Source organism: Cetorhinus maximus, chromosome 13 (genome assembly GCF_964194155.1).
Source record: "Cetorhinus maximus chromosome 13, sCetMax3.hap1.1, whole genome shotgun sequence".
Classification (NCBI taxonomy): domain Eukaryota; kingdom Metazoa; phylum Chordata; class Chondrichthyes; order Lamniformes; family Cetorhinidae; genus Cetorhinus; species Cetorhinus maximus.
The window spans coordinates 20,401,756-20,428,986 of NC_135891.1; the positions used below are offsets into that span (position 1 = coordinate 20,401,756).

The following is a 27,231-nucleotide window of genomic DNA, read 5'->3' on the forward strand; positions in this document are numbered from 1 at the left end:
GATTGAGGGATAAATATTGGCCGGGGCACTGCAGATAAATCCCCTGTTCTTCTTCAAACTAATGCTGTGGGATCTTTTACACCTGCCCGAGAGGCTCGATGCAGCCTAAATTTACTGACTCATCAAAAAGACGGTCCCTCCTTCAGCATTGCACTGGAGTGCCAGCTTTAATTTTTCAAGTCCTAGAATGGGGCTTGAACCTACAATCTCAATGGTGAGAGTACCATCAACTGAGCCACAGCTGACACCTAAAGTCCAAAGAGATTGTGGGATGAGAGAGAAGTGGGATGTGAGGAGGAGGATTAGGTATAATGACACCATTATTTTTAATGGATTCGGTCCTGTTTCTGGCCAAGGCCTCACCAGCGACCCTTTTGATATTGGGCAATAACTTGTCCTAAATGTCGTTTTAAACATGCAACCATGCCTCTGCCCCTCTGGCTAGCTCTTGTTGCCTCTGAATGTGCACCATCTTCTCCTGTAAGAGAAAGGAAGGTGTGTCGGTGAGTGTCATACAATATGTTTTGTTGATGAGAATGTTGTATTTGAATAGCTGGCAATATTTGGAAGCTGTGAGTTATGAGTATGAGGCTTTTAATAGTGTGTGAGATTGATGAAAACATCAGTAGGCGAGTGATGAGGGTATTGAGCAGTGTGTGAGGCCAGTGTGTTGTTGGTGGAATATGGCATTTAAAGATACATTCATGGACCTTGACCACTCGTGTGAGGTCATTCAGCTTATTGTGGCATTGCATCCAGGTCCTCCAGGCTAAACTCCCAATATTTACCTTTGTGGTTATCTGGTCCCATTCTTCTCATCATGTGTCTGGAGAGCCTTCAGCCCTCCCCCACCCTCTTGTGGATACAGGGCATCTCTCTGTTTCGCCTTGAGTTCGGGGTATAGATGGGAATACTTTAGGGTTTGCCTATTTCCCTAAGAAAGCTGCTTTAGTCTGTAATTCACAAAAAACATTCTTGTTTATTTACAGGTCTTATACATCTCAGTAACTCTACATGAATTGGTATTTCTGCTTCCCACCAGATCTCAGTTACATAATCATGTGTCATTGCAGCTTAGTTACATCAGTAATTACATCAGTATCAGGTGCTCCTGATGTTAAGCCTTTTCTCTACATCTCCTGTCCCAAGTCTGGTCCAATTATGTACATCAAGACCTCCAGTGCAGTGTCAGCGAATTTTGGAGCCCGTGCACATCCACGTCAGCCATTGCTGTTTGTTGCACAACACTGTTCTGAATGATGTCAGCATCTCCAGCAGCCACAATGCACCTTCCCTTAAAGAGAGTCAGGCTAGCTATAATCACCGCTCGCAAGTAACAATGTTACTTTGCCTGCTGTGCAGACCATTGGACAGTGCTGTTAGCACTGGCTGCACGCAGAAATCATAATGGTGAGCAGGCAGCAGGAAGATGGTGTGCTGCCTGCATTACATGGAATGGGGGCTGGGCGATCATGCATTGGAATCCCTGCACATATTTTTGGCGTTTATTTAATTTAGTCGCATCTGTTTCTTGGGAGAGATATTGCTTCTGACCAAATTTTTCTAATTGCTAAGAATGAATGCTATGGGACATAATGTGGCTACCTTTAGAAGCAGCCCTGGCTGTTTGGGTTTGGCCTAACCTTTATCAGGTGTAATGCGAAAAGCCTTTCAAATTACCTGTGGCCTTGTATGACACTCCATCCGTTTGAAAATGGGATGAAACAAATTTGCTCCTATCTGCACTACATTTTTCTCATTAGTCCTGGAAATGCAACTATATTTGTTAAGGGGGATGGCGGCATCCACTAAATTGCACTTGGCACTACCACAAGTAACTTGTTCATTTTGTCAATTATATATTTATTTAGGATCTCCAGCATCAAAATTCCTTATGGAAGAATTTACTAAATCTGTCATGTTATGAAGAAATTTAAGACTATTTAGAGGGTATCTTTGGGAATGCATTGCATAAATAGTAGATCTATAAATCCTTAACTTTTCTTTATCTATGAAGGAGATAACATAATAAATTGTGCCTTGGTTTTCATAACACTAATGACATCTGCTAATTGCTTAATGTATGGGATATTCCAGTCACACGTCTCGTTTTGCTATTTTAGATGATCAATCACTTGCATGTTTAAAGAATTTATGGGTTACTCATATTATAATAATTGTGGTGAAGGACAGTTTATATGGTTGACCACAGCAAGTCCAGATTAACAGAGTAACAGGAAAGGATATGGTAAATTTTGAGCATTGTTGACACTTTATTCTACCTTGATACATTGTTAGGTACACTGTTCTACTTTAACATTGCATAATATAACCTTTTATTCCTTTCTCAGGTGTTGATGGATCCATTGGCCCAGATCTTACGTGAAGTGGCAATCTCCATTGCATTGCCGCTGTGCCCATACTTTTCTGCACCCCGATGCAGCTCCACATTTCTGGCTGGGTCATCCGAGCCCGGCTTCTCCAGAAATGACTGGACGGACTGAATAACTGAATGGGTAGGGTGGTAGGTATATAGGATGGTTGGTGGGTAGAATCATAGTGGTAGGGTGGTAGGTGGTTAGAGTGGTAAGTGGGCAGGGTGACAGGTGGGTAAGGTGGTATGTGGTTAGGGTGACAGGTGGGTAGAGTGGTATGTGGTTAGGGTGGCAGGTGGGTAGAGTGATATGTGGGTAGGGTGACAGATGGGTAGGTTGGTAGGTTGGTAGAATGGTAGATGAGTAGGGTGGCTCGTTGGTAGAGTGGCAGGTGGGCGAAGTGGGTGAGTAGTTAAGTGGGTTGGGGGTAGTCGGGTCGGGTTGGGAGGGGTGGTCGTGTGGCCGGGGTTTACCGTGGTCAGGAGAGGTAGTCAGGTCGGGTTGGAGGGGTTGTCAGGATGTCAGTGGGAGTAGTCGGGGTTCAAGGGGTACAGTCAAGGGTAGAGGGGGAGTTGGGGAGCCAGTGTGAGTGATTGGGGGTCAGGATTTAGACTAGGATATTTCGCTATAACGTTTCCTGGGTAACTATTCCAGGTAAGTACCAAGGAACTGTCTGAAGTCTCTGACACTTAATTCAGAATCAGAGATATTTGCGGAGGGTCTGGGGGAGCAGGGGAATTGCCCATCAGAAGTTCAAACTTTCCGGTAATTCCCTCAGAGGTCGGCGCGGGGTCCCAACAGGCCTCCTGGGTTGTACGTCTGGTCTCTGATGATCTGGAGACAGGAAGATCTGGGCCAATGTATATTTCCAGCATTTTCTGTGCTTATTTTAATATTATCCTATCTCTTCCTTTAAGGACCTTCTGATGGTTTTAATAGCATTTGATTAGGAAGCTTCACACAGAGATTAAATAATCTTGAACCTGTTCAAAATTACATCCTTTACAAAGCTCTGACATTTGATATATAATTTTTATGCTGAATGCCGGTTATAGAACATTCTACTTGCTCACCTTAACAAAAAGCTTTTCTTGTATTTCTCAAGAATAGATCTAAAAAAAGAAGCCCACTGTCCTGTTGCCAATTGTGAGATATCCATTTTCCAATATTTCCTTCAATCATCCCAATAGATGTACAGAATCTACATCTCAAAAGTGGACTCACATAAACTGACTGGGAATACGACGAGACTGAATAAAGTGATGTATTAACATGCATAATCCTTACCCCCATAATTTTACTTTTCAACTTCAATTTAAGTCGGGGGAACAAACATCTTTAGCTGCTAAATCAGTCAGATTATGTCTGGAGGAAGCAGGGGAGGCTGGGAAGTTGGCCTGTCTAAATGTAAAATATATTCCCTTTAAACCTGGATAGGATACTTATTTCTAAGGTCCTGTAGGCCTGTTTGAAGATACCCAGATACAATTTCCTGACGTCATTGCATACCTATCTCTTAGGGCGGAATTTTATGGCCCCTTGCGTAGGTGGGATCTTCCAGTCCCGCTGAAGTCAATTTTGAGCGGCTCGACGCATTTTCTGGCCCCACCCGCGCCTCAACGGGGCTGTAAAATTTCACTCTTAGGGCTAGGAGGGAGGATCCTCTTTAGTTCTGATAGCAAAAGGACTACTTGCCATCAGAAAGAGCAAACAGCTGTCAGCATTTCCCGATGTACATTTTCTATCATTTGATTAAGTCTTGATACAGAATTCAACAAGTGTCTGATATTTCTGTGATTCACAACTCCACATAGTACTGAAATGAGCCCTGAGTTAATCTTGGTACTGCTTGCAATATTTTATTCAAACATTTAAAGATAGTGTGATCACAAAACTTTGCTTTTGCTGACCTGCTGGTGTGCAAATAAAAGCTGAAAGCAAATAAAACCCGGAGAAGATATCCTTGCAGATCAGAGAAACCTTCGTGCCTCTACTCTCTTAACTGTAGCACTTAAAATATTGTAGCACTGACTTTCAATTGCTGAACAGTGAAAAGAATTAGAGGAATATGTAGTTTCCTGGAATATTACAATATTTTCCAACTCAGTTAAATAACTTCAAATATGATGTGTTTGACCTTTGGAGCAACAATGCTACAATTGTCCTGAATGAGATGAACTTGAAAAGTTCGACATAGTTACTAGAAATAGATTGCAGCTTATGAACTTAATTGGCAATATCCTGTTTTTGTGATAAATAGCTAGATTATACCATTTGCTGGCCAATAGATGGATAATAGTAATATAAGTTACAATCTTTCTGCTGATTTATTAGTAAAACACTGATGCAATAAATTCTAGTCTTTCTGTTAGATTTATATTTTCCAACTTTGTGACGCTCTGTGGCTGCATTTTATGATGAAGAAACTGGCCAGCCTACAGGAGGTTGCACTGCAGGCCAGCACAAGTGTAATTATAGCATCAAAATAGGTTCTGCGTCCGATTTTATACTTCTGTGTCTAGCTCCAGCTTTGGCACACAACTTTCCCCTTAAAATGATGCCATGAATAAAGTACTGGCCTGGCCTAGCCTGGGCTGCTGAAATTGAGTTCTTAAAGTTAGGTCAAAGCTGAAAAGAAAATCCACATTTATATAGCATCTTTCACCCACCACTCGATATTCCAAAGCACTTTTTTTTTTGCAAAAGAAATACTTTTGAAGTGTATTCACTGCTTTAATGTAGGAAATGCAGCAGCCAGTTCCCACAAAGAGCAATGTTTAGAAGCATGCTAAATGGTGGAGGCAGCATTCTGTAGACACAGCTCGGTAACCCCGCAACCAATGGATCAGATCAAAGTTTTACAGTCCTACCACATTCAGTTATAAACGGTGGTGGACAATTTAACAGCTGGAGGAGGAGGCTCCACCAACATCCCCATCCTCAATGATGAGCGCGAACCTAACACATGAGTGCAAAAGGCAAGGCTGAAGCATTTGCAACCATCTTCAGCCAGAAGTGCAGAGTGGGTGATCCACGTAGGCCTCTTCCTGAGGACCCCAATATCACAGATGCCAGTCTTCAGCCAATTCAAATCAGGGATTCATGGAATGGTTGCAGCACAGGCTGAGGTTTTTTTGGCCTGTTCTGTCCATGCTGGCTCTCTGCAACAGCTACTCAGCCAGGCCCTCTCACTGGTCTTTCCCCTATAGTACTGTAAGGAACATATCTTTTTATTTCTATTGGACTGTTGTGAAGAACATATCTTTTTATTTTCTGTTGGACTGTGGTAAAATTACAATAGCTTCAGGTTGAAAGACATGTCTATTGGGACAGGATGAGAGATATATAAAATTTTGCAGTCCTGGAACAGAGTGTAACCTGAAAGACAGGATGGTGCAGGAAAAAGGTCCTGGACCATGGGAGCTGCCTGACAACAGCATTTTAAGTGGCTCCTGACCAAGTGACCAGGTTTTGTGTGAGAAACAGTGCAGCTGAATAGCTCCTAGCCTGAAAGGAGCAAGACCTAAAACCTCTTTCTCCTGTGTGTGGAAGATTCCAGTAATTCCACAATAATAGCTAGAGCTGTTTCTTTCTCCTTATATCTCTATAACCTGCTCTCTCTCTGAAAAACCCTGTCAAGAGGAAAAGGGGAAAATCACTGTGGGAGACATTGAAAGGCAAGTGCTTGACCAGAGAACTAAATACTGAAAGTCTTGGAAGACCACCTCATGTCATCAACAAGAGCTGAAAGGAGTATGGAAGACATCGATCAAAATCAACCCATTGAGTCCTGTACTCTGGAATTGCTGCTATTGAACTGTTTTATCCCACCCTTAAAATCCATGTTTTTGTGTGTCTTATGTGTCTTGTATGTGTATGTATAGGAATTTAGGAAGGGGGTAGAGTTTAAGTTATAGGGAGGAATTTTCCCAGAATTGCATGAAGTGCGGTAGCGAGCGGGTAAAATGGTGTGCTACCTGCCGATGAAAATGGTGGGTTTTCACGCCATATCTTCCTGAGCCCACCTCATTATATACTTACTCCTGTGAAACACACCGTTACTTTGGTGGGCGGGCACTCATTCGCCCGCTTGCCATCACCCCGCTGTTGCATCACACCGCTGTTGCATCACACTGGCCGCCATCTTTAAAAGGCAGCCACCAGCAAAGCGCTCATTGCCACCAGCTCACCACTGCTGCCTGGGAGACATGGCCAGCAAAGGCAAAACGACTGCAACCCCCCCGCTTCAATGACGGGTCCCTCGAGAGACTGCTGGAAGCCGTGGATGCCCGCCAGGATGTTTTGTACCCCCGCTCTGGCCGCAGGATGGGTAGCAATGTCACCAACCCGGCTTGGGAAGCGGTGGCAGTGGTGGTCAGTGCAAATGCCCTGCAGAGGCGGACAGCCGCCCAGTGCCGCAAAAGGATGAATGACCCCCTCTGTTCCGTCAGGGTAAGCCACTCTATTCATCACTCCCAACTCACACACTCACAAACCCATCACACCCACAGGGCCCTCTCACACTGCCAGTGCAAGGGACATCACCATTCACTCTTTCACACATTCCGTCATTGTCCTCATCCCATCCATGGGACCACTCACCACCCACACAGGCCAGGCATACTTATCATCTGGCCTGGCAGGCGTCCTGATACACTCTCCCCATCTCTATCCATGCAGGACAAACTGGCTCACAACAGGAGGGAAAGGCCGCAGACAGGTGGAGGGATGCCGGAAATCAAAGTTCTGACAGAATTCGAAAACAGACCCATGCAGCTGGCTGGCGATAACCGGGACCGGTCCTGTGCTGAAGGTGAGGTTGGTGCTGCTCTACCAAGTGAGGATCCAACAGCGCAACATCCATCAGACAACCATGCTGTGAGTGATGTGTCCTCTTTCACAGGCCACTGACATGCACTAAATATCTCCCCTTGCTTTCGCAGACACATCTGCCAAACAGCTGACAGAGTCCATGACCCAGGGCCTCCAATAAAGCCCCAAAGAAACCTCTGAAGAGGAATCTGAAAGCACCCTCCCTGAAGTCCTGTCACAGTGCTCACCCACACCCTCCACCAGCACAGAGACACACACCTCGGGGGACTTAGCTTTAGAGTAGTCTCAGAATCACAATCTGGCAAGCACATCGCACTTTCTGATCCGCAGCAGGCGGCGGCAGGGACTTCCCAGGTCCCCAGCACTGGGAGGACTGTTGGAGGCCAGAACACTGCTCAGTCCGAGTCAGATGACAAGCCTCTGGACTCGGTCATGTCACAGTTGCTGCAGCTGCAAAGGCAAGCTCGGGAACAACAGGAAGGGATGACCGCTGCACTCCTCAGATTGCAAGGCATGATGGAGGAGTCCATCCGTCTTGAGGCTGAAGTGATAGTGCCCGCATTGCAATGCACCAAGGTTAACAGTAGCAGGATGGCGGCCGCCATGGAGACCCAGGTCCAGGATGTCCATAAGACCATAAGACATAGGAGCAGAAATTAAGCCATTCAGCCCATCGAGTCTGCTCCGCCATTCAATCATGGTTGATAAGTTTCTCAACCCCATTCTCCCGCCTTCCCCCCATAACCTTTGATTCCCCTTACCAATCAAGAACCTATCTATCTCGGTCTTAAATACACTCAATGACCTGGCCTCCACAGCGTTCTGTGGCAATGAATTCCATAGATTCACCACTCTCTGGCTAAAGAAGTTTCTCCTCGTCTCTGTTCTAAAAGGTCTTCCCTTTACTCTGAGGCTATGCCCTTGGGTCCTAGTCTCTCCTGCTAATGGAAACATCTTCCCCACGTCCACTCTATCCAGGCCTTTCAGTATTCTGTAAGTTTCAATCAGATCCCCCCTCATCCTTCTAAACTCCATCGAGTATAGACCCAGAGCCCTCAAACATTCCTCATATGTTAAGCCTTTCACTCCTGGGATCGTTCTTGTGAACCTCTTCTGGACCCTCTCCAGGGCCAGCACATCCTTTCTGAGATATGGGGCCCAAAATTGCTCACAATATTCTAAATGTGGTCTGACCAGAGCCTTATAAAGCCCCAGCAGCACATCCCTGCTTTTATATTCTAGTCCTCTCGAAATAAATGTCAACATTGCATTTGCCTTCCTAACTACTGACTCAACCTGCAAGTTAACCTAAAGGGAATCCTGGACTAGGACTCCCAAATCCCTTTGCACTCCAGATTTCTGAATTCTCTCCCCATTTAGAAAATAGTCTATGCCTCTATTCTTCCTACCAAAGTGCATGACCTCACACTTCCCCACATTGTATTCCATCTGCCACTTCTTTGCCCATTCTCCTAACCTGTCTAAATCCTTCTGTAGCCTCCCCGCCTCCTCAATGTTACCTGTCCCTCCACCTATCTTTGTATCATCTGCAAACTTAGCCAGATTTCCCTCAGTTCCTTCATCTAGATCATTAATGTATAAAGTGAAAAGTTGTGGTCCCAACACTGACCTTTGCGGAACTCCACTAGTCACCGGCCGCCATCCTGAGAAGGACCCCCTTATCCCCACTCTCTGCCTCCTGCCAGACAGCCAATCTTCTATCCATGCTAGTACCTTGCCTCTAACACCATGGGCTCTTATCTTACTGAGCAGCCTCCTGTGCGGGACCTTGTCAAAGGCCTTCTGGAAGTCCAAGTAGATAACATCCTTTGGCTCTCCTTTGTCTAACCTGCTCATTACCCCCTCAAAGAACTCTAACAGATTTGTCAGGCATGACCTCCCCTTGATGAAACCATGCTGACTATGCCCTATTTTACCATGCACTTCCAAGTATTCTGAAATCTCATCCTTAATAACGGACTCTAAAATCTTACCAACGACCGAGGTCAGGCTAATCAGCCTGTAATTTCCTGTCTTTTGCCTCACTCCCTTCTTAAACAAGGGGGTTACATTAGTGATTTTCCAGTCCTCTGGGACCCTCCCTGACTCCAGTGATTCCTGAAAGATCACCACTACCACCTCCACTATCTCTTCAGCTATCTCCTTCAGAACTCTGGGGTGTAATCCTGGTGATTTATCCACCTTCAGACCTTTCAGTTTTCCTAGCACCTTCTCCTTGGTAATGGCCACCATACTCACCTCTGCCCCCCGACTCTCTTGAATTTTGGGGATGTTACTCGTGTCTTCCTCCGTGAAGACTGACACAAAGTACCTATTCAGTTCCTCCGCCATTTCTTTGTTCCCCATTATTACTTCTCCAGCGTCATTTTCCAATGGCCCAATTTCCACTTTTGCCTCTATCTTACCCTTTATATATCTAAAAAAACTCTTGCAATCTTCTTTTATATTACTGGCTAGTTTACCCCCATATTTAATCTTCTCCCTCCTTATTTCTTTTTTAGTTGTCCTCTGTTGGCCTTTGAAGGCTTCCCAATCCCCTGGCTTCCCATTGCTCTTCGCCGCATTGTATGTTTTCTCTTTAGCTTTTATGCTGTCCCTGACTGCCCTTGTCAGCCATGGTTGCCTCGTCCTCCCTTTAGTGTGCTTCTTCTTCCTAGGGATGAATTTTTGCTGTGTCTCCCAAATTACTCCCAGAAACTCCTGCCATTGCTGTTCCACTGTCTTTCCTGCTAGGCTCATCTCCCAGTCAATTCTGGCCAGCTCCTTCCTCATGCCTCTGTAGTTGCCTTTATTCAACTGTAATACCGTTACATCTGATACCAGCTTTTTCCTCTCAAATTGCAGGGTAAATTCTATCATATTATGGTCACTTCCTCCTAAGGGTTCCTTCACCTTAAGCTCCCTTATCAAATCTGCCTCATTACACATCACTAAATCTAGAATTGCCTGTTCCCTAGTGGGCTCCACCACAAGCTGCTCCAAAAAGCCATCTCGTAGACATTCCACAAATTCCTTTTCTTGGGATCCACTACCAGCCTGATTTTCCCAGTCTACCTGCATATTAAAGTCCCCCATGATCACTGTAACCTTGCCTTTCTTACACGCCTTTTCTATTTCCTGGTATATCTTGTGTCCCACATCCTGACTACTGTTCGGAGGCCTGTACATAACTCCCATTATGTTTTTTTTACCTTTGCGGTTCCTCAATTCTACCCACACAGTTTCTACATCATCTGACCCTACGTCGTTTCTTACTATCGATTTAATTTCATTTCTTACTAACAAAGCAACCCCACCCCCTCTGCCAACCTGCTTATCTTTTTGATAGGATGTATATCCTTAGATATTTAGCTCCCAGTCCTGATCCCCCTGCAGCCATGTCTCCGTGATGCCCACCACATCATACCTGCCAATTTCAATCTGCGCCACAAGCTCATTTACCTTATTTTGTATACTGCGTGCATTCAGATACAACACCTTCAGTCCTGTATTTTCCGTCCCCTTTCTCATTGTCGTCCCTTTATCTGATGTGCTTGAAGTTAGATTCCTAGCCCTTTCCAAACACTCTGTCCTATTTTGTGTTCTGGAGACTTTAATAGCCTCTCCTGGGCTCTCCTTTCTTTTCAGTTTTTTCATAATTTTCCATGAAGTTCAATCCACCCCCCCAACATGCTAACCTGCTGCTTTGTTTCCCATTAGTCATACTTCTTGGGGTTTTACCCTTCTCATCCCCCCCACTTTCTAGTTTAAAATCCTGTTGACCACCCTATTTACCCTTTCTGCTAGAACATTGATCCCAGATCAGTTCGGTTGGAGACCATCCCAACAGTACAGATCCCTCCTGTTCCAATACTGATGCCAGTGCCCCATGAAATGGAACCCCTCTTTCCCGCACCAGTTCTTTAGCCACATGTTTACTTCTCTTATTCTCGCGTCCCTATGCCAATTTGCACGTGGCTCGGGTAGTAATCCGGAGATTATAACCCTTGAGGACCTGTTCTTTAATTTAGTTCCTAGTTCTTGATAATCCCCAAACAGGTCCTCTTTCCTAGTCTTACCTATGTTATTTGTCCCGACGTGGACCACAACAACTGGATCCTCCCCCTCCCTCTCCAATATCCTTTCAAGCCGGCCAGAGATGTCCCTCACCCTGGCACCGGGCAGGCAACATACCATGCGGGACTCTCGATCCTGCTTACACAGGATGCTATCAATTCCCCTAATTATAGAATACCCTACAACTACCACTTGTCTTTTTGATCCCCCTCTTGAATGGCCTCCTGTGCCATGGTGCCGTGGTCAGCTGGCTCATCCTCCCTACAGCTTTCTTCCTCATCCAGACAGGGAACAAGTACCTCGTACCTGTTGGACAAGGTCAAGAGCTGAGGCTCCTCTGTTGCTGAACACAGGATCCCTTTACCTGCCTCAGTTGCAGTCACACCCTGCTGACCCTGACCACTGACCGGACTTAAGGTACTTAATCTACCGGGTGTGACCGCCTCCTGAAACAAAGCGTCCAGGTAACTCTCCCCCTTCCGGATGTGCTGCAGCGTCCGGAGCTTGGACTCCAGCTCTTCAATTCTGAGCCGGAGTTCCTCCAGCAACCAACACTTACTGCAGATATGGTCACTCCGGCTCGCAATGGGATCTTCCAGCTCCCACATCATACAGCTACAGCACATCACCTGCCCAGCCATCTCGACTTAGTTAATTAATTTATTAATTAGCTTTGCAGTGTTTTTTTTCAAATTTGGTGCAGATTTCCTACTAACCAATCAGGTCACAGCTTTTCTGTGACATCACTTTTTCACTTTTATCCTGTGTCTCCGCTCTCCTCGCGCTCTTTTATCCTGTGTCTCCGCTGCTCTCCTTGCGCTCTTTTATCCTGTGTCTCCGCTGCTCTCCTCGCGCTCTTTTATCCTGTGTCTCCGCTCTCCTCGCGTTCTTTTATCCTGTGTCTCCGCTCTCCTCGCGCTCTTTTATCCTGTGTCTCCGCTCTCCTCGCACTCTTTTATCCTGTGGCTCCGCCATTCTCCACTTTCACTTTTATCCTGTGTCACTCCTGCACTGCTGCGCGGGCTTAACTCCATTCCTGATGCCATAGTTGGCCTCTAGCAGTGCGTACGTGAGAGGGGTGCCAGGCAGCTCCATCTCACTCCAGTTACCCCTTCCACTCACGGACTCAGCCAGGGGCCCTCGGAAACCCATAGGGAGGAGGAGCAGCAGATGCACGCTCCACCAAGGTGACTCTGGGAGTTACCGGCCCATCTGACTCCCCTCTTCCTGTGACCTCCACAGATCCAGCTTCACAGGCCGAGGAGGGTGCCACTGCCACAAAGCAGGACCCCGAAAGCAGGCCAGGACCCACCAAGTCTCAGCCCTCCAAAGGATGCCCGCCAAGGTCATCACAGACGGGGTGTCACAGTCAGCAGGCTGCCTCTACCTCTGCTATAGATGTCTGGGGAGCACCAAGATGTAGTGACAGGGTTAGGAGAGTTAGGTAAAAGTAGTTGCACAGCCTGGCCATGGGTGTTGATCACTTGTACATACTGCTCACTATTGTCAATAAATGAATGTCTCCCTGCCTGTGGTTCATTGTTCTGATGAGCAATGTTCTTGTCACTCAGATGTGAAACCTTCCTGCACAAGATAAAAGGCAGGTGTCTCAGTCCTGGGCCTCTTCCCTGTGCTCTGTGCAGCCTTCAGACCACAGTGATGGCCAAGCCTCACACTCCCTGGAAACATTACTAATACATGCAGCTCGGCGGTGCTGGTCATTGCTGCCAGAATGTAGTGAGCAGGCATCACAGAGTTCTCTCATTCTCTCTGTGTGCTCTCAGCACCTATAAGGTGGGGCTGGCCCCCATCACATCAGCATCTGTGACCAGTGATGCTGTGCACCAGCTCCTGAAGGGCTGAGATGCTGAAGGTAGACACCGCATCAGATGCGTCTAATGTTTCATGGCTGCATCTCTGAGATGTCTCTGATCATAGAGCACAAGCGAGCTGCCCTCGGCCAGACAGGAGTCAGACATTCTCAGAGGCTATGTGAAGATCTATGGAGTGTCCTCACAGCATGTTGTCAGCTTCCTCCTGCAATCGAGCGACTATTAGGGCCTCCACTGCATCTCCATGACAGGAGTATTGACACATACGTTCACAACTGCGATGAGAGGATCTATGGGGTCACCTCACTGCATGTCGTCATCATCCTCCACAATTCTGGCAGCTATGAGGGCCTCCAGAGTGCGCCTGCCTCATCTAACCAGTGCGAGAGCCTCAACCCCGTCGCCATCACCACCGAGGACCTCCTCACCCTCATCCCCATCGGCATCCTCCTCATCGGAGGAGATGTGCAGCTCCTCCATCTCCTTCTCAGCCAGCTCCTCACCTTGCTGCAGCGCCAGGTTGTAAAGGGCACAGCAGACGAAAACGATGGTATGTGACACCCTCTGCGGACTATATTTCAGGGCTCCACCAGACTGGTCCAGGCACCGGAACTGCATTTTCAGCATCCCGATGGTCTGCTCCACCAGGTTGCGAGCTGCTGCATGAGCCTCATTATAGCGTCACTCTGCTGCAGTCTGAGGCTGTTGCACGGGTGTCATCAGCCACACCCTCTGCGGGTAGCCCTTGTCCCCAAGGAGCCAACCCTGCAGCCTCTGTGGACCCTGGAAGTCTGCAGGGATCTGCAAGTGACTCAGGATGTAGGCATCCTGCATACACCCTGGAAACCATGCGCACACCTGCAGTTGCACCTGTGTTTCTGATGGTCGCATACCAGCTGCATGTTCAGTGAGGGGAAGCCCTTGCGGTTAATGAAGTCCATCAAGTGTAGTGACAGAGACCTGAGCGCCACATGAGTGCAGCCAATCGCAACCTACACCTGTGGGAATCCCGAGATCAGGGCGAATCCAATGGCCCTTGCATCCTGGCTGTCTTGGTCCCGGGTGAAATGCACAAAGTTGTGTGCCATGGAGAAGATGGGATTCCTGAACTCATGGATGCATTTATGGGTGGCGAATTGTGATATCCCACAGAGGTCACCTGTGGAGCCCTGAAAGGAGCCACTGGCATAGAAATTGAGCGCCACAATCACATTCACAGCCACTGGCAATGGATGCCCTCCATGCCCCCTTGGCGCCAAGTCCTGCAGTAAGTGGCAAGAGTGAGCCACCAGGTCCCTGGACATGCCCAGCCATAGGTGATGCTGGTTCTCAGTCATCTGCAGGAATGGCAGGCGGCGTCTATAGACTCTGGATGTCACTAGGCGCTGACCAGCCACGGCTCACTGTCACTCCTGGCAACATGGGCGGGAGCCCCTGCTGTACCTTCTTCATGAGGTTGCTGCTCCTGCCTTTGTGCAGTCAGGTGCCTCAGTCACTCTCTCCTCAGTCTTCTATGGTCTCTGTAGGTCACCAGGATCAATGATCCTGACGTGGTCCTCCTGCAGCATGAAAGAGAGAGAGCGACGTGGTTATCCTGGCTGTGCTTAGCATCTTTCCTGGCCCTGTGTGACCCCCCCTTAATGCTTCCTGGAGAGTGCTGATCACTCCTGAGATGGCCAGAGATGAGTGCGCTGCATGGCTGCCCTGTCAACCTGCGATATGGGGGTCACTGGTCCAAACCGGGATGCTGAGATTGCAAGGGTCTGTGAGCGCCTCCAGCAGTGACTGTTACATGGCCAGCATTGGCGAGGAGATTGTACAATGTGTGCAGTCCAACTGCTCTGACGTCTAAAGAAGTGGTGGTGGACTTGAAGTTTGTGCCAGGGGTGGTGGGGGGGGGGGGGGGGGGGGGGTGTGCGGGGTCGGTGGGGGGAGGGCGGGGGGTAAGATATAGAACGCTTGGTGGCCCTTTGGTGCCTCCGCGATGCTTGCATTGGCGGGAAGGCTAGGAGCCCAACGCCAATCATTATCACTGTGGCTACGCCTGATCTGTTTTAGCTGCAGAGGCATGGTCAGTTTATACAGGTGTCCCTAACGCGTGACCACTTCCCTCGCTTACCCTGCCCCTTGCCTCGATTTCCTGTGTACGGGATGCAGCACCAGGGCAGCACTTGACCGCCCCCCTGCTCAGCAGTCACCTCTGAGGCTGGTCAGCAATTGCCTCCAGGCACTCCCCACCCCTCAGCAGTTGCTGCGGGGCCAGGCTTCGGTTTCCCCCACCCCGCGGCGCCCCTGAGGCCTGTAAACAATGGGAGAGCTGTGGAGAACACTGCTGCTCACTCACCTCAGTTCCCCCCAAAGTGAAGGCCGCCAAGTGTATGCCGCCTGTGTGCTGTTGTGAAACACGTCAGTGTGTTTTCCCGCTGACATGGACGGATGATAAGGCAGGGTTCCAAGAGCCTGGCGGGATGGCCTTTTAATTATATGCTAATGTGTTAGAATTCGCTCTCCACCGACCGATGGCGGGAAATGCGGCCCGCTGTCGGTGGGCTGAGCGGAAGATTGTGACCTGTCTTCATGCCGTCGTGAAATGGGTTCCGCCATATTTTCCGTGCATGCCGTTTATCACACCCACCGCCAGTGGACTTGGAAAATTCTGCCCATTGTGTCAGAAATTAGCAGTTCATATTTTTTTCTTTTGCCACTGGTTAACGACAGTTTGTTTAATAAACAGTTATTTACTTATTAAGTTTACAAACCTGGTGCTCGTATTCTGTTAACCTAAATTAAAGAGTTAGGTAGAATTGGGGCAATCTTATGGTTTGATCGAACTTTTTCACATTTGTCGAGGCTTGGGGAACAGTGGGGCTTGATATTACAGCGCACTATCCCCAGTGAGGCGTGACCAAGTTTGGGGGCTTGACTGAGATATTTTGGAACAAAAGACAATGATGATTTGAGTGTAGGTTTAGTAAGTAATAAAAGCTAAAAAGAAACATCAGGCTTGTACTGTCAAAAATAAGATGGCTTTGGAAACTTCGAAAGCTTTGCTGCAAGTGGAAGATATGTCCCTGACGATTTTACAAGGAGTCCCAAAAGCCAGGTTAATCGAATTTGCAAGTAACTTAAGAGTAGGATTGCCTGCCAAAGCTAGGAAGGCAGAGATAATCAAAGAGATGGCACAGCATTTGAAATTGGAAGGAATACCTAAGAGACTGAGTTCTCCAAGGGGTGGTTCATTTGAATGGGCTCAAGTTCAGTTGCAAATAAAAAATTGGAACGAGAGGCAGTAGAAAAGGAAAGGGGAATAAAAATGCATAAACTTGATTTCCAAAGGGAACAGGCAGAAAGGCAGATCCCTGGCAGATCCAGAGAAAACAAGAAAGGGAATTAGAAAAGGCGGAAAGAGAAGAAGAGAATTCCAGCTTAAGATGTTTACATTTTAAAAAAGAGACCGGTCGGTGAGGCAGGGCTTATTTTCAGATCAGAACCCAGTGGGAAGAAGTTTAAATTTGTACAAGCTCCTCCAAGGTTTGAGGAAAGGAATGTTGAAGCATTCTTTATTTCATTTGAGAAGATAGCTAAATGGATGAGTGGTCAAAGGAAAACTGGACATTGCCCATGCAGAGCAAAGTGACAGGTAGAGCACAGGAAATTTATGTTTCACTGTCAGAGGAGGTTTCTACGGATTATGATGTGGTGACAAAGACCATTTTGAGTGTTTATGGGTTGGTCCCTGAAGCATACATACAAAAGTTTCGAAATTTAAGGAAACAGCCAGGGCAAACTTAAATTGAATTTGAAAGGATTAAGCAAAGTAGTTTTGACAGATGGATATGAGCATTCAGAGTTGAAACTACCTATGAAGTTCTCAGAGAGACCATTCTCTTGGAAGAATTTAAAAACTCCCTACCTTCTGTAATAAAAACCCATGTTGAAGACCAAAAGGTTGCAACTGCTAGACAGGCAGCAGTAATGGCTGACGATTATGAGCTGATCCATTAAACTAAATCTTTTTTCCATCACCCCTATAAATTTGAAAAGGATAGAAAGTAGGAGAGTGAAAGGAAGGCAAGTAGCCAGGGTAAAGAATGGATAGCTGGGAATACCTTGAGATCTCCTCCCAAGATCAGGAAGGACGGTAATGATGATGGAGGTGAAACTTGAAGTGTTTCCATTGTAATAAAGTGGGACACATTTGTTCAGAATGCTGGATGTTATGAGGAAAGCCCATGGGACCTATTAGAGTTCATAAGAGTGAGTCCGAAAAGGGAACTCAAAAAGAAAATGACATTGTTCAAATTGTAGCTTTTACTACAAATAAGGGTCTGGAGGTAAACACTGCAGGTGGAGTGAATAAGGTAGGTGAGAGATATAAAGGGTTTGTGTCTAAAGGAAAGATAACCCCTTTTTCATCAAATGAAGCAGCTAAACCCATAACTATATTAAGGGACACAGGAGCTACTCAAACTCTTTTGCTGGAGAATGGCCTAATTTTCCTTCCAGAGAGCTGAATGAAAGCTAAAGAATTGGTAAAGTATTGGCTGCTCACCACCACCTTCTCAAGGGCAACTAGGGATGTGCAATAAATTCTGGCCAGCCAGCGAAGGTCACATCCCACGAATGAATAAAAATGACGGGATAAGTGGAGAGTATACCCCGGTTCCATGGTACAAAGTGCAATTGGAGTGTGATTTGTTGTCTGGATTGGTGGTTGTAGGAGTGGCTAGGAAATTACCCGTGGATGGAGTTGATTTACTCCTGGGGAATGATTTGGCAGGAGTGAAGGTTATAGCTTCACCCATAATTACGGAAAGTCCAAGAGAGGCTAAAGAGATGGAGCAGCTACAAGAACAACTTCCTGGTATTTTTCCATCGTGTGTGGTGATCAGAGCAATGGCTAAACAAAGTCCATCACCAGAAGCAAACATGGATAGCCTAAACTTTCTTTAAGGATGAGGATGATTCAAAGGAAGTGTTTGGCAGGTCTTCATTAATTGAGACTCAGAAAGCAGATCCAGAGTTAAACAAGTTAGCACACTCAGCTCACACTGAAGCTGAGGCAGAAGGAGTTCCCGAGTGCTATTATATTAAAAACATAGTTCTGATGAAGAAGTGGAGACACCCTCACAGACCGGCAGATGAGGAATGGACGGTTATTCGTCAGGTAATGGTACTGCCCAAATATCGTAAAGAGATATTGCGAGTAGTACATGAAATCCAAATGGCAGAGCATGTAGGAATATGGAAAACGCGAGTATCAATAAACAGATGTTTTACCTGGCCAAGACTTCATAAGGACGTAGTGCAATTTTGGAAAACGTGTCATGCACGTCAGGTAGTAGATAAACTTCAGTATGTAATCAAACCAGCACCTTTAATACCTATACCAGTTTTTGAAGAACTATTCAGTTAGGTATTAGTAGATTGTGCAGGACCATTCCCCCCCAAAAAAGCTGGACATCAGTATATCCTTACAATCATGGATATGACAACTTGATTTCCAGAAGCTATTCCTTCAAGGACAATTACAGGCAAGGTGGTAGAGGAAAGGTTAACTCAGTTTTTCACTTATTATTGCCTACCAATTGAAATACAATCTGACCAATATTCTAACTTCATGTCTAAAATTTTCCAGGGCATAATTAGCAGTTTGGGTATCTAACAACTAAAGTCTACTGCTGATCACCCAGAGACACAGGGAGCTTTAGGGAGATACCATCAGACTCTCAAAACCATGATTAAGACCTATTGCCATGAATACCCAAAGGATTGGGAAAAATGATTAGATTTCTTATTATTTGCTACCAGAGATACTCTGAATGAATCTACTGGATTTAGCCCATTTGGTCTATGGTCATGAAATAAGAGGCCCATTAAAAATGATTAAGGAAAAGTTCCTAAAGCAGAAAGACGAGTCCTGCATGTTGGATTACGTGTCTAGGAAGACTCACAGGAGCATGTAAAGTAGCATGAGAGCACTTAAAAAATTTCCCAAGCCAAAATGAAAGAATTGACAGACAAACATGCTACAACTAGAATGGTCCAAACAGGAGATGGAAGTACTGGTATTGTTGCCTTGGCAGGGTAAACCCCTGAAAGCGAAATTCAGTGACCCCCTACAAGATAGTTAGGAGAGTTAGTAAAGTGATTTATCTGATAGATACTCCTGAGTGTAGGAAGAAGAAACGGCTATGTCACATAAACATGCTGAAGCAATATCATTGCAGGGAAGATGATAAGACAGAACAAGTATGCCAGGTGGTAGGAGTAGTGGAGGATGACAGAGACAGTGAGAGTAAGGCAGAGGGAGAAGTAGGAAGTGCACAAAGCAAACCTCCTACAATTGGACTAGCTAATACGACAATAGTGGGACAGTTAGACACTGTGTTCTCATATTTAGAGGAAGGACCAAGGAAAGATCTAACAAGGTTACTTTGGAAGTTTGTGCCTAACTTCAGCACAATAGCTGTACCTCTCACTAGCTTGTTAAGAAAACAAGCAAATGTGGCATGGTCAGCAGAATGCTGAGCAGCCTTTGAAAAGCTGAAGGCAATCTTAATAAATGAACCAGTGTTGGCCGCCCCTGACTTTACCAAACCTTTCAAAATGGCAACTGATACGAACGACTTGGGGGTAGGTGCAGTCCTATTACAAGGTGATCAATTAGGGATAGAGAAGCTGGTGGGGTACTTTTCCATGAAACTAAATCTATATCAGAGGAAGTACTCTACAATAGAAAAAGAAACTCTAGCATTGTTGTTGTCTCTTCAACATTTTGAAGGTTATGTCCGACATGATAACAAAGAAACACTAATCTACACTGACCACAATCTGCTGGCCTTCATCGAAAAGTTTAAAAATTGAAATGCGAAACGGTTTAGATAGAGCTTATTGTTTCAACCATTCAATGAAAAGATTGTTCACATTGCTGGCAAAGGTAATGTAATTGTGGATGCATTGTCCCGGGTGTAAAATACTAAGATAAATTAAAGGGGTAAGAAATGCTGAAGATTATGTAAGATTGTATAAAGTGGAGGAAGGATGAATGCAAGTAAGTCTCATGTTTTGTTGTCCGTGTGTCATATACCTTGTGATGAAACGCCTATTTGAAGTGGTATTTCATCTCTTTTAAGGGTGAAGGCATGAAAGCAATGTATCTTTTATTTTTGTCAGACTGCTGTAAAGAATATTTTTTTTATTTTTGGTTGGACTGTGGTAAAATTACAATGGCTCCAGGTTGAAAGACATGTCTACTGGGACAGGATGAGAGACATATACAATGTTGCAGTCCTGGAACAGTGTGTGACATGAAAGACAGGATGGTGCCTGAAAAAAAGTCCTGGACCAAGGAAGCTGCCTGACAACAGCATTTTAATTGGCTCCTGACCAAGTGACCAGGTTTTGTGTGAGAAGCAGTACAACTGAATAGTTCCTAGCCTGAAAGGAACCAAGACCTAAAACCTCTTTCTGATGTGCGTAAAAGATTCCAGTAATTCCACAATAATAGCTAGCTGTTTTTTTTCTCTCCTCAAATCTCTGTAACCTGCTCTCTCTCTGAAAACCCCTGTCAAGGAGGAAAGGGGAAAATCACTGTGGGAGACATTGAAAGGCAAGTGCTTAACCAGTAAACTAAGTACTGAATGTGCTGGAAGACCAACTCGTGTCATCAACAAGAATTGAAAGGAATTTGGAAGACATTGATCAAAATCAACCCATTGAATCCTGTAGTCTGGAATTGTTGCTATTGAACTGTTTTATTCCACCCTTAAAATCCATGTTTTTGTGTGTCTTATGTGTCTTGTATGTGTGTATAGGGATTTAAGAAGGGGGTGGAATTTAAATTATAGTGTTAGAAATTAGCAGTTTATATTTCTTGCTTTTGCCACTGGTTAGACAGTTTGTTCAAGAAACACTTATTTACTTACTAAGTTTACAAACCTGGTGCTTGTATTCTGTTAACCTAAATTAAACGGTTAAGTAGAATTGGGGCAATCTGGTGGCTTGATCAAACTTTTTCACATTTGTCGTGGCTCAGGGAACAATGAGGCTTGATATTACAGCACACTATCCCCAGTGAATTGTGACAAACTGCAATTTTCTTTTCTTCATTGAGTGTCCTTTTAAAAGCCACGATTGACACCACATGCAGTGTAAGAGTCTGGCACATTCGGGCGTTCATTGAAAAGTTTTAAAATTGAAATGCGAAACTGTTTAATATGGGACTGAATACAGTACCGCCCACACAGTGATGTAAGAAGGCACATAACCCAGACCCAGGGTCAGTGTGGTGTTGAGCAGAGATGTGTATAGGCCTAAGCATGGAGGCTGCTCCTAGCTTGTATCCTTTACTGTATATGTGTAAATCATTCTAGTGGTTAATAAACACTTACAGTGAACCTACTGAAGACTATGGAGACTCCTTTAAGACATACTGTTCTGTAATCAACACCGTCGCAACACCACACTCTCATTGCAGACCCTAACCACCCTCTGCATAAAAACATTTTTCCTTGTTGCTTTTGGTTCTTTTGTCATTCACCTCTAATCGGTGTTCTCTGGTTCTCCATCCTTCCATCAATGAGAACAATTTTTCTCTATCTCTGTTGTCCAGGCCCCTCAATTTTGAACGCCTCTATCAAATCTCCTTTGAACCTTCTCTTCTCTAAGGAGAATAGTCCCAGCTTCTCCAATCTTTCCTTGTATCTGAAGCTCTTAATCCCTGGAACCATTCTTGAAAGCCTTTTCAGCACCGTCTCCAAAGCCTTCAAATCCTTCCTAAAGTGCAGCGCCCATTGGGTCCATTAATCTGGTTGAGGTTGACTCAATGTTTTATATAGGTTCACCATCATCTCCTTTATTTTGTGCTCTGTACATCTGTTTATAAATTCCAAGATCCTATATGCCTTATTAAATACTATTTTAATCCACCCTGCCAACTTCAACCATTTTGTTGCCTTTGCAAAACCAAGGCTAACTTGCTCATCTAAAGTTATCAAGGCATAAAAATAAGCTGGTTTGCAAGTTGAGACACTTGGAGCCAGAGTTTTAAAAGAGGAGGAAGGAATCAAGAAGCAGGTTCAATTTCAAGTCATGAACCCGCCCCCGACATGAACCAGGAACTGATTGGCATTTACATTGAGGCTTAAACCTAATTGGTGAGGGATCAAGAGTGGCAGCCAATTATGCCTGGGGCGGGAGGGGGCGGGGGGGTGTGTGGGGGGGACGGTGGGGGCAAGCGTGGGAATGGAGGTGGGACACCAGGGAGGCAGGCCATGTTCTGGCCTGAATTGGCAGCCATTGCTCCGGCTGCCATTGTGAATGATTTTAAAAAAGGAAACAACCTGCTTCTTTGGAATTGGCCATGGTGGATGGAGAGCTGGAACCCAGCATAGGGTAGGGAAATGTTTGTGTTATTAAAATTTAATTGCTGTGCAATGGATCTTCATCAAAACTTCCACTTTTTAAAATCACATACAACCTTTCAACACTGCTGACCCTGTTTCTGACAGGTTGGAGCTGTTCAGCTTTCCACAGCTCCCAACAGTGGCCTGTCTCTCGAAAAATTCAGGACGTTACAAGGCGAGCTCTTAACAAATTCCTTAATTATATAAATGTAGCCAATTAACAATGTGGGCATCTTCACTTTCCTGCCTTCCAACCATACGTGAAGAAGCCAACAGAGTCGGGAATGGAGGTGGTGGACCAGCAAGGAGGCCACTGATGTTATTCTTCTGTTCGCACATCTCCATGCCAACCTGATTCAGTACACGATAAACCAGCCCTTGATCTTTCCCAATGACTTTGATGTCATTGCCACTCATGATGAAGCCTAAATTTATGTGGCACTTTTCTGACCAAGTGGTTTAGATGTACATAAATGCCATAGTTGCATGATTCACAGTTAAGTGCACTAAAGCTTTGAGGAGTCAGGTATCTATTCAAAGAGGCCCTTTCGTGCTAATGTGGTTTCTAAATAAGTCCAGTGCAAATCCAGTCAAAGGCTTGAAAAGAGACATTTGACAGTATTAGTCATATCACTTCAGGGCACCAAAGAATATATGAGAATTGATATTAATATTTTCAAATATGCATTTATGAACATATTTCTTTCAGAAGTAGTTCAGTCAGCCTGAAAAACCTTTAGGCTTTTCCTGTGAGTTAGAGCCAAATCATTCCTTGGGTTATATTTGCCAGGTCAGATCATTGAAATCATTGTAATTTGCATTTAGTAAAACATTCAGACCGTTAAAGTTTTCTTTTTGGTGATTCAAAAATTCCACTCTTGACAAGTTGGTGGCAGAAATTGTTCACTGTCAATACCTCACTGCCTTGCAAACTATGTTTGCTGTAAGTTTCTTCCTAACAAAATAGTCATGGTAAGTTCCCGCTGGCATAGCAGGCTGCCTGTGGGAGCTGGCACACAACGAACAGGAAATGTATGTTCTGTTCAAGCTGTTTAAATGGCTATTGAGGCAAAGCAAATTTTCTTTGCAGGTCAGGCCTGAGGAAGGAGGGGATGGAGCAGGTTCATGGGAGACGCAGGCTAGGCATGAGAGGGGGAGGGAGCTGGTCAACGTGGGGGCACAGACAGACAGGTCAAGAGGGGGGGAAAGCTGATCCATGGTGGGTGAGCACAGCTTGTTATTGCATCGCAACAGTCTCCTACTTCATCCAGCTTCTCCACACCCCACAAAAGAGTAAAATGTTTGGGGCCATTTTGTTGAGCAGCCATCAACACCTATTTGTGCTTCAGATATCTCCCACTATGACTTGTTTTCCTTCTCACTCATTAGTGCACAAGCATACACAATCACAAAAACATCACAGACAAGTTAGAATTTGAACAAATGTCTGTGCAGTTCATCTCTGGCCGAGTTTTGATCTTTGAAATCCTGCATGAACTCCTGGGACAAGTAATATCTGAAAGCATCCAAGTAACTGGCAGTAAAATGGCGTATAAAAATGACAGGTTACCATTAGGAAATCCCTCTCCACCTTGCTGACTTTTGAGTAGTAGATATGTTACATACGGGAATGATCTGCATTATAATGTTCTCTTTTATACTACATTTTATTGTCTAATATTGCATCATATGCAAGAGAGAGCAACACTGGTGCATAGCCATGCGCATAGGAAGTGCATGATGTGCAAATTGGGCCGGGAGCCAATGAATCTGCGCTCTTGTTATTTTCCAGGCTACAGTTACCACTGTGGCGAAAGCATTATTGCTGGCCAAAGTTTTTACCCTTTAGAGTGACACACTTTCCCAATCAACAAGTTTCCCTGCAAATAGCTGACGGGTCTGGAGAGCAAACATTCTTTTCCTTTCTCAGTGACTTACATAGCCTTAGAGATTTGAACAGGATCTGCTGTGCACAGCTCTGTAGTGCATTGGTGACACAAAGGCTACATTGAGGTTGACCCTAAAACCACAGGTATTTATTGCTGGTATTTATGTTTAAAAATGTTCTAACAAGCTCCATCATCTCCCCAGTTATTGGTTTCATTTCCTCTTAATAATTCTGGTGGTAAGTACTACTGCCAAATGTTAAAGTTGGGACATCAACCACAACCCCACCTGAAAACAATGCTGCTATAATTTAAACCGATTAAATGCCAGTACCAATAAAAATGGATAGGGCGTAATTTTCTGATGTGTTTTCTTAAAACAAATTGATTGCAGAATATTGGGTGTTTTTCATTCAGGAAATATTGGAAGCATATTTTGGATTGTTATTTCAAATTTGGTCTCCTTATTTGAGAAAGGATATAAATGCTTTAGAAGCAGTTCAGAGAAGGTTTACTCGATTAATATTCACAATATATATTAATGATTTAGACGAGGGAATTAAGTGTAATACCTACAAATTTGCAGATGACACAAAGCTAGGTGGGAGGGTGAGCTGTGAGGAGGATGTAGAGATGCTTCAGTGTGATTTGGACAAGCTGAGTGAGTGAGCAAATGCATGGCAGATGCAGTATAATGTGGATAAATATGAGGTTATCCACTTTGGTAGCAAAAATAGGAAGGCAAATTTTTATCTGAATGGCTATAAATTGAGAGAGGGGAATGTGCAACGAGACATGGGTGTCCTTGTACACCAGTTGCTGAAGATAAGCATGCAGGTGCAGCAGGCGGTAAAGAAGGCAAATGGTATGTTGGCCTTCATAGCCAGAGGATTCGAGTACAGGAACAGGAATGTCTTGCTGCAATTGTACAGGGCCTTGGTGAGACTACACCTGGAATATTGTGTGCAGTTTTGGTCTCCTTATCTGAGGAAGGATGTTCTTGCTATAGAGGGAGTGCAGCAAAGGTTTACCTGACTGATTCCTGGGATGGCAGGACTGACATATGAGGAGAGATTGAGTCGATTAGGATTATATGCGCTGGAGTTCAGAAGAATGAGGGGGGATCTCATAGAAACCTATAAAATTCTAACAGGACTAGGCAGGGTTGGATGCTGAAAGGATGTTTCTCCTTGTGGGAGAGACTGGGTGAGTTGGGTATGTGGGTGTGGTGGTAGGTGAGTGAGTGAATGGGTAGGTGAGGTGACAGTGGGGTAGGTGAGTAGGTGGGTGAGTGGGTAGGTGTTTTTCACTCAGAAAATATTAAAAGCATATTTTGGATTGTTATTTCCAATTTGGTCTCCTTATTTAAGAAAGGATATAAATGCTTTAGAAGTAGTTCAGAGAAGATCCACTCGACTGATAGCTGGGCGAGTGCATCAGGTGGTCTGGAGGTAGTCAGATCGGAGGTAGTCGGGTCTGGTCAAGGGGGTAGTTGGGTGGTAGTCGGGTTGATAATACATCTGGGTGGTTGTTGGGGTAATAGGGTGGTTGGGGGTTAGTTGGGTTGGGGTGGGTAGTCAGGTCAGGTGGGTAGTTGGGGGATCAATGGGGGGGTTAGTCAGGGGGTCTGGGGTGTCAGTTGTGGAGTTACCCTGGTGTTAGATTAGGTTTTAATCTGTCTAATATTTCCTGGTAACTATCCAGGTAAGTACTGCAGAACTGTCCCAAGCCTCTGATTCTAGCTCAGAGTCAGCGGGTTCTGGGCAGCAGGGCATCAGCCCATTGGAAGTTTAAACATCACGGGCAGTTCCCATCAAGGTCCACACATCAGGATTTCCACAGGGTCAGCTTGTGCGGCTTGCAGATGGTGGTGTTCCCATGCAGTGGCGGATGTAGATTTAACGAAGCATGATGTACCCTTCATGTGAACAAACTGAAAACAATTTGCAACAATTCAGAACTAAAGCAGGCACCACTCTAACACAATAAAAGCACCAGCCCTCATTAGGATTCCACATTGCAGTAAAATCCTAAAGATGGATATCTGTAATTGGGAAGGTTGAAGGAAGAAAAAGTGGGGCAAGCTTTAACTTTCACCGTTGTGTGGAGAACTGGTAGTAGCAAATTGGCCATTTGGATACACGCCACCCGAATCTTCTCTTGAAGTCATTAGGAAAAGGGTATATACTGAGCTGATAATCTGCTAAAGCCAGTTCTCTGTGCTTTACAGGGTGCACACAGAACAGATCTGGTAATGCCTGTTCTTAGTGAGTTGGAGTGGCAGAAGTCGATTTGGTCAAGCAATTGTTGAAGACATTTTTGGGGAATGTTGGTCTGCTTGATCTGTTGCAAATCCAAATAATGCTTTGCTTTTCCTTTTTATTATATTAAAACCATCAATTAGAAGGAATAAATGCTTTAAATGAACTTAAATGCATAACTTTGAATGTAAAATAACTCTTTTTCCAGGGAACATGCCCCTGGACAACACTGCCCCACCTCCAATCCATCTCTACGCCTGTCACCGTGACCCAGAAATGCAACGTCAACTTTGTCCCTTCAGTATTCAAAAGTTTCCCTTCAGACTTTCCTTGCATTTAATTATTCTTTCCTCCAACACAATTGAAAATGTGTTGGATATGCCTCAAGTTCAAAGGCTGAAGCAATTTCTTGTTGCAATTACTTGAGCCTTGGAATTTTCACTGCTTTAATTGTCAGGTTTGTGAAGTTGTGTCTGCCTTTTTCAGTTTTCGCTCATCTTGTAGATTGACTTACACATTTCTTGAGCTTACCGTCTTTGTAATCAGAAGGGACAAGGGAA

The 27,231-nt window shown here is 45.1% G+C and overlaps 1 long non-coding RNA gene across 1 annotated transcript in view; it reads right to left on the bottom strand.

The window, feature by feature from the left end:
- LOC144689156 (uncharacterized) overlaps positions 1-27,231 on the bottom strand; it is a 307,944-nt gene that overhangs the window by 41,211 nt on the left and 239,502 nt on the right. The gene's annotated exons all lie outside the window — the stretch shown is intronic.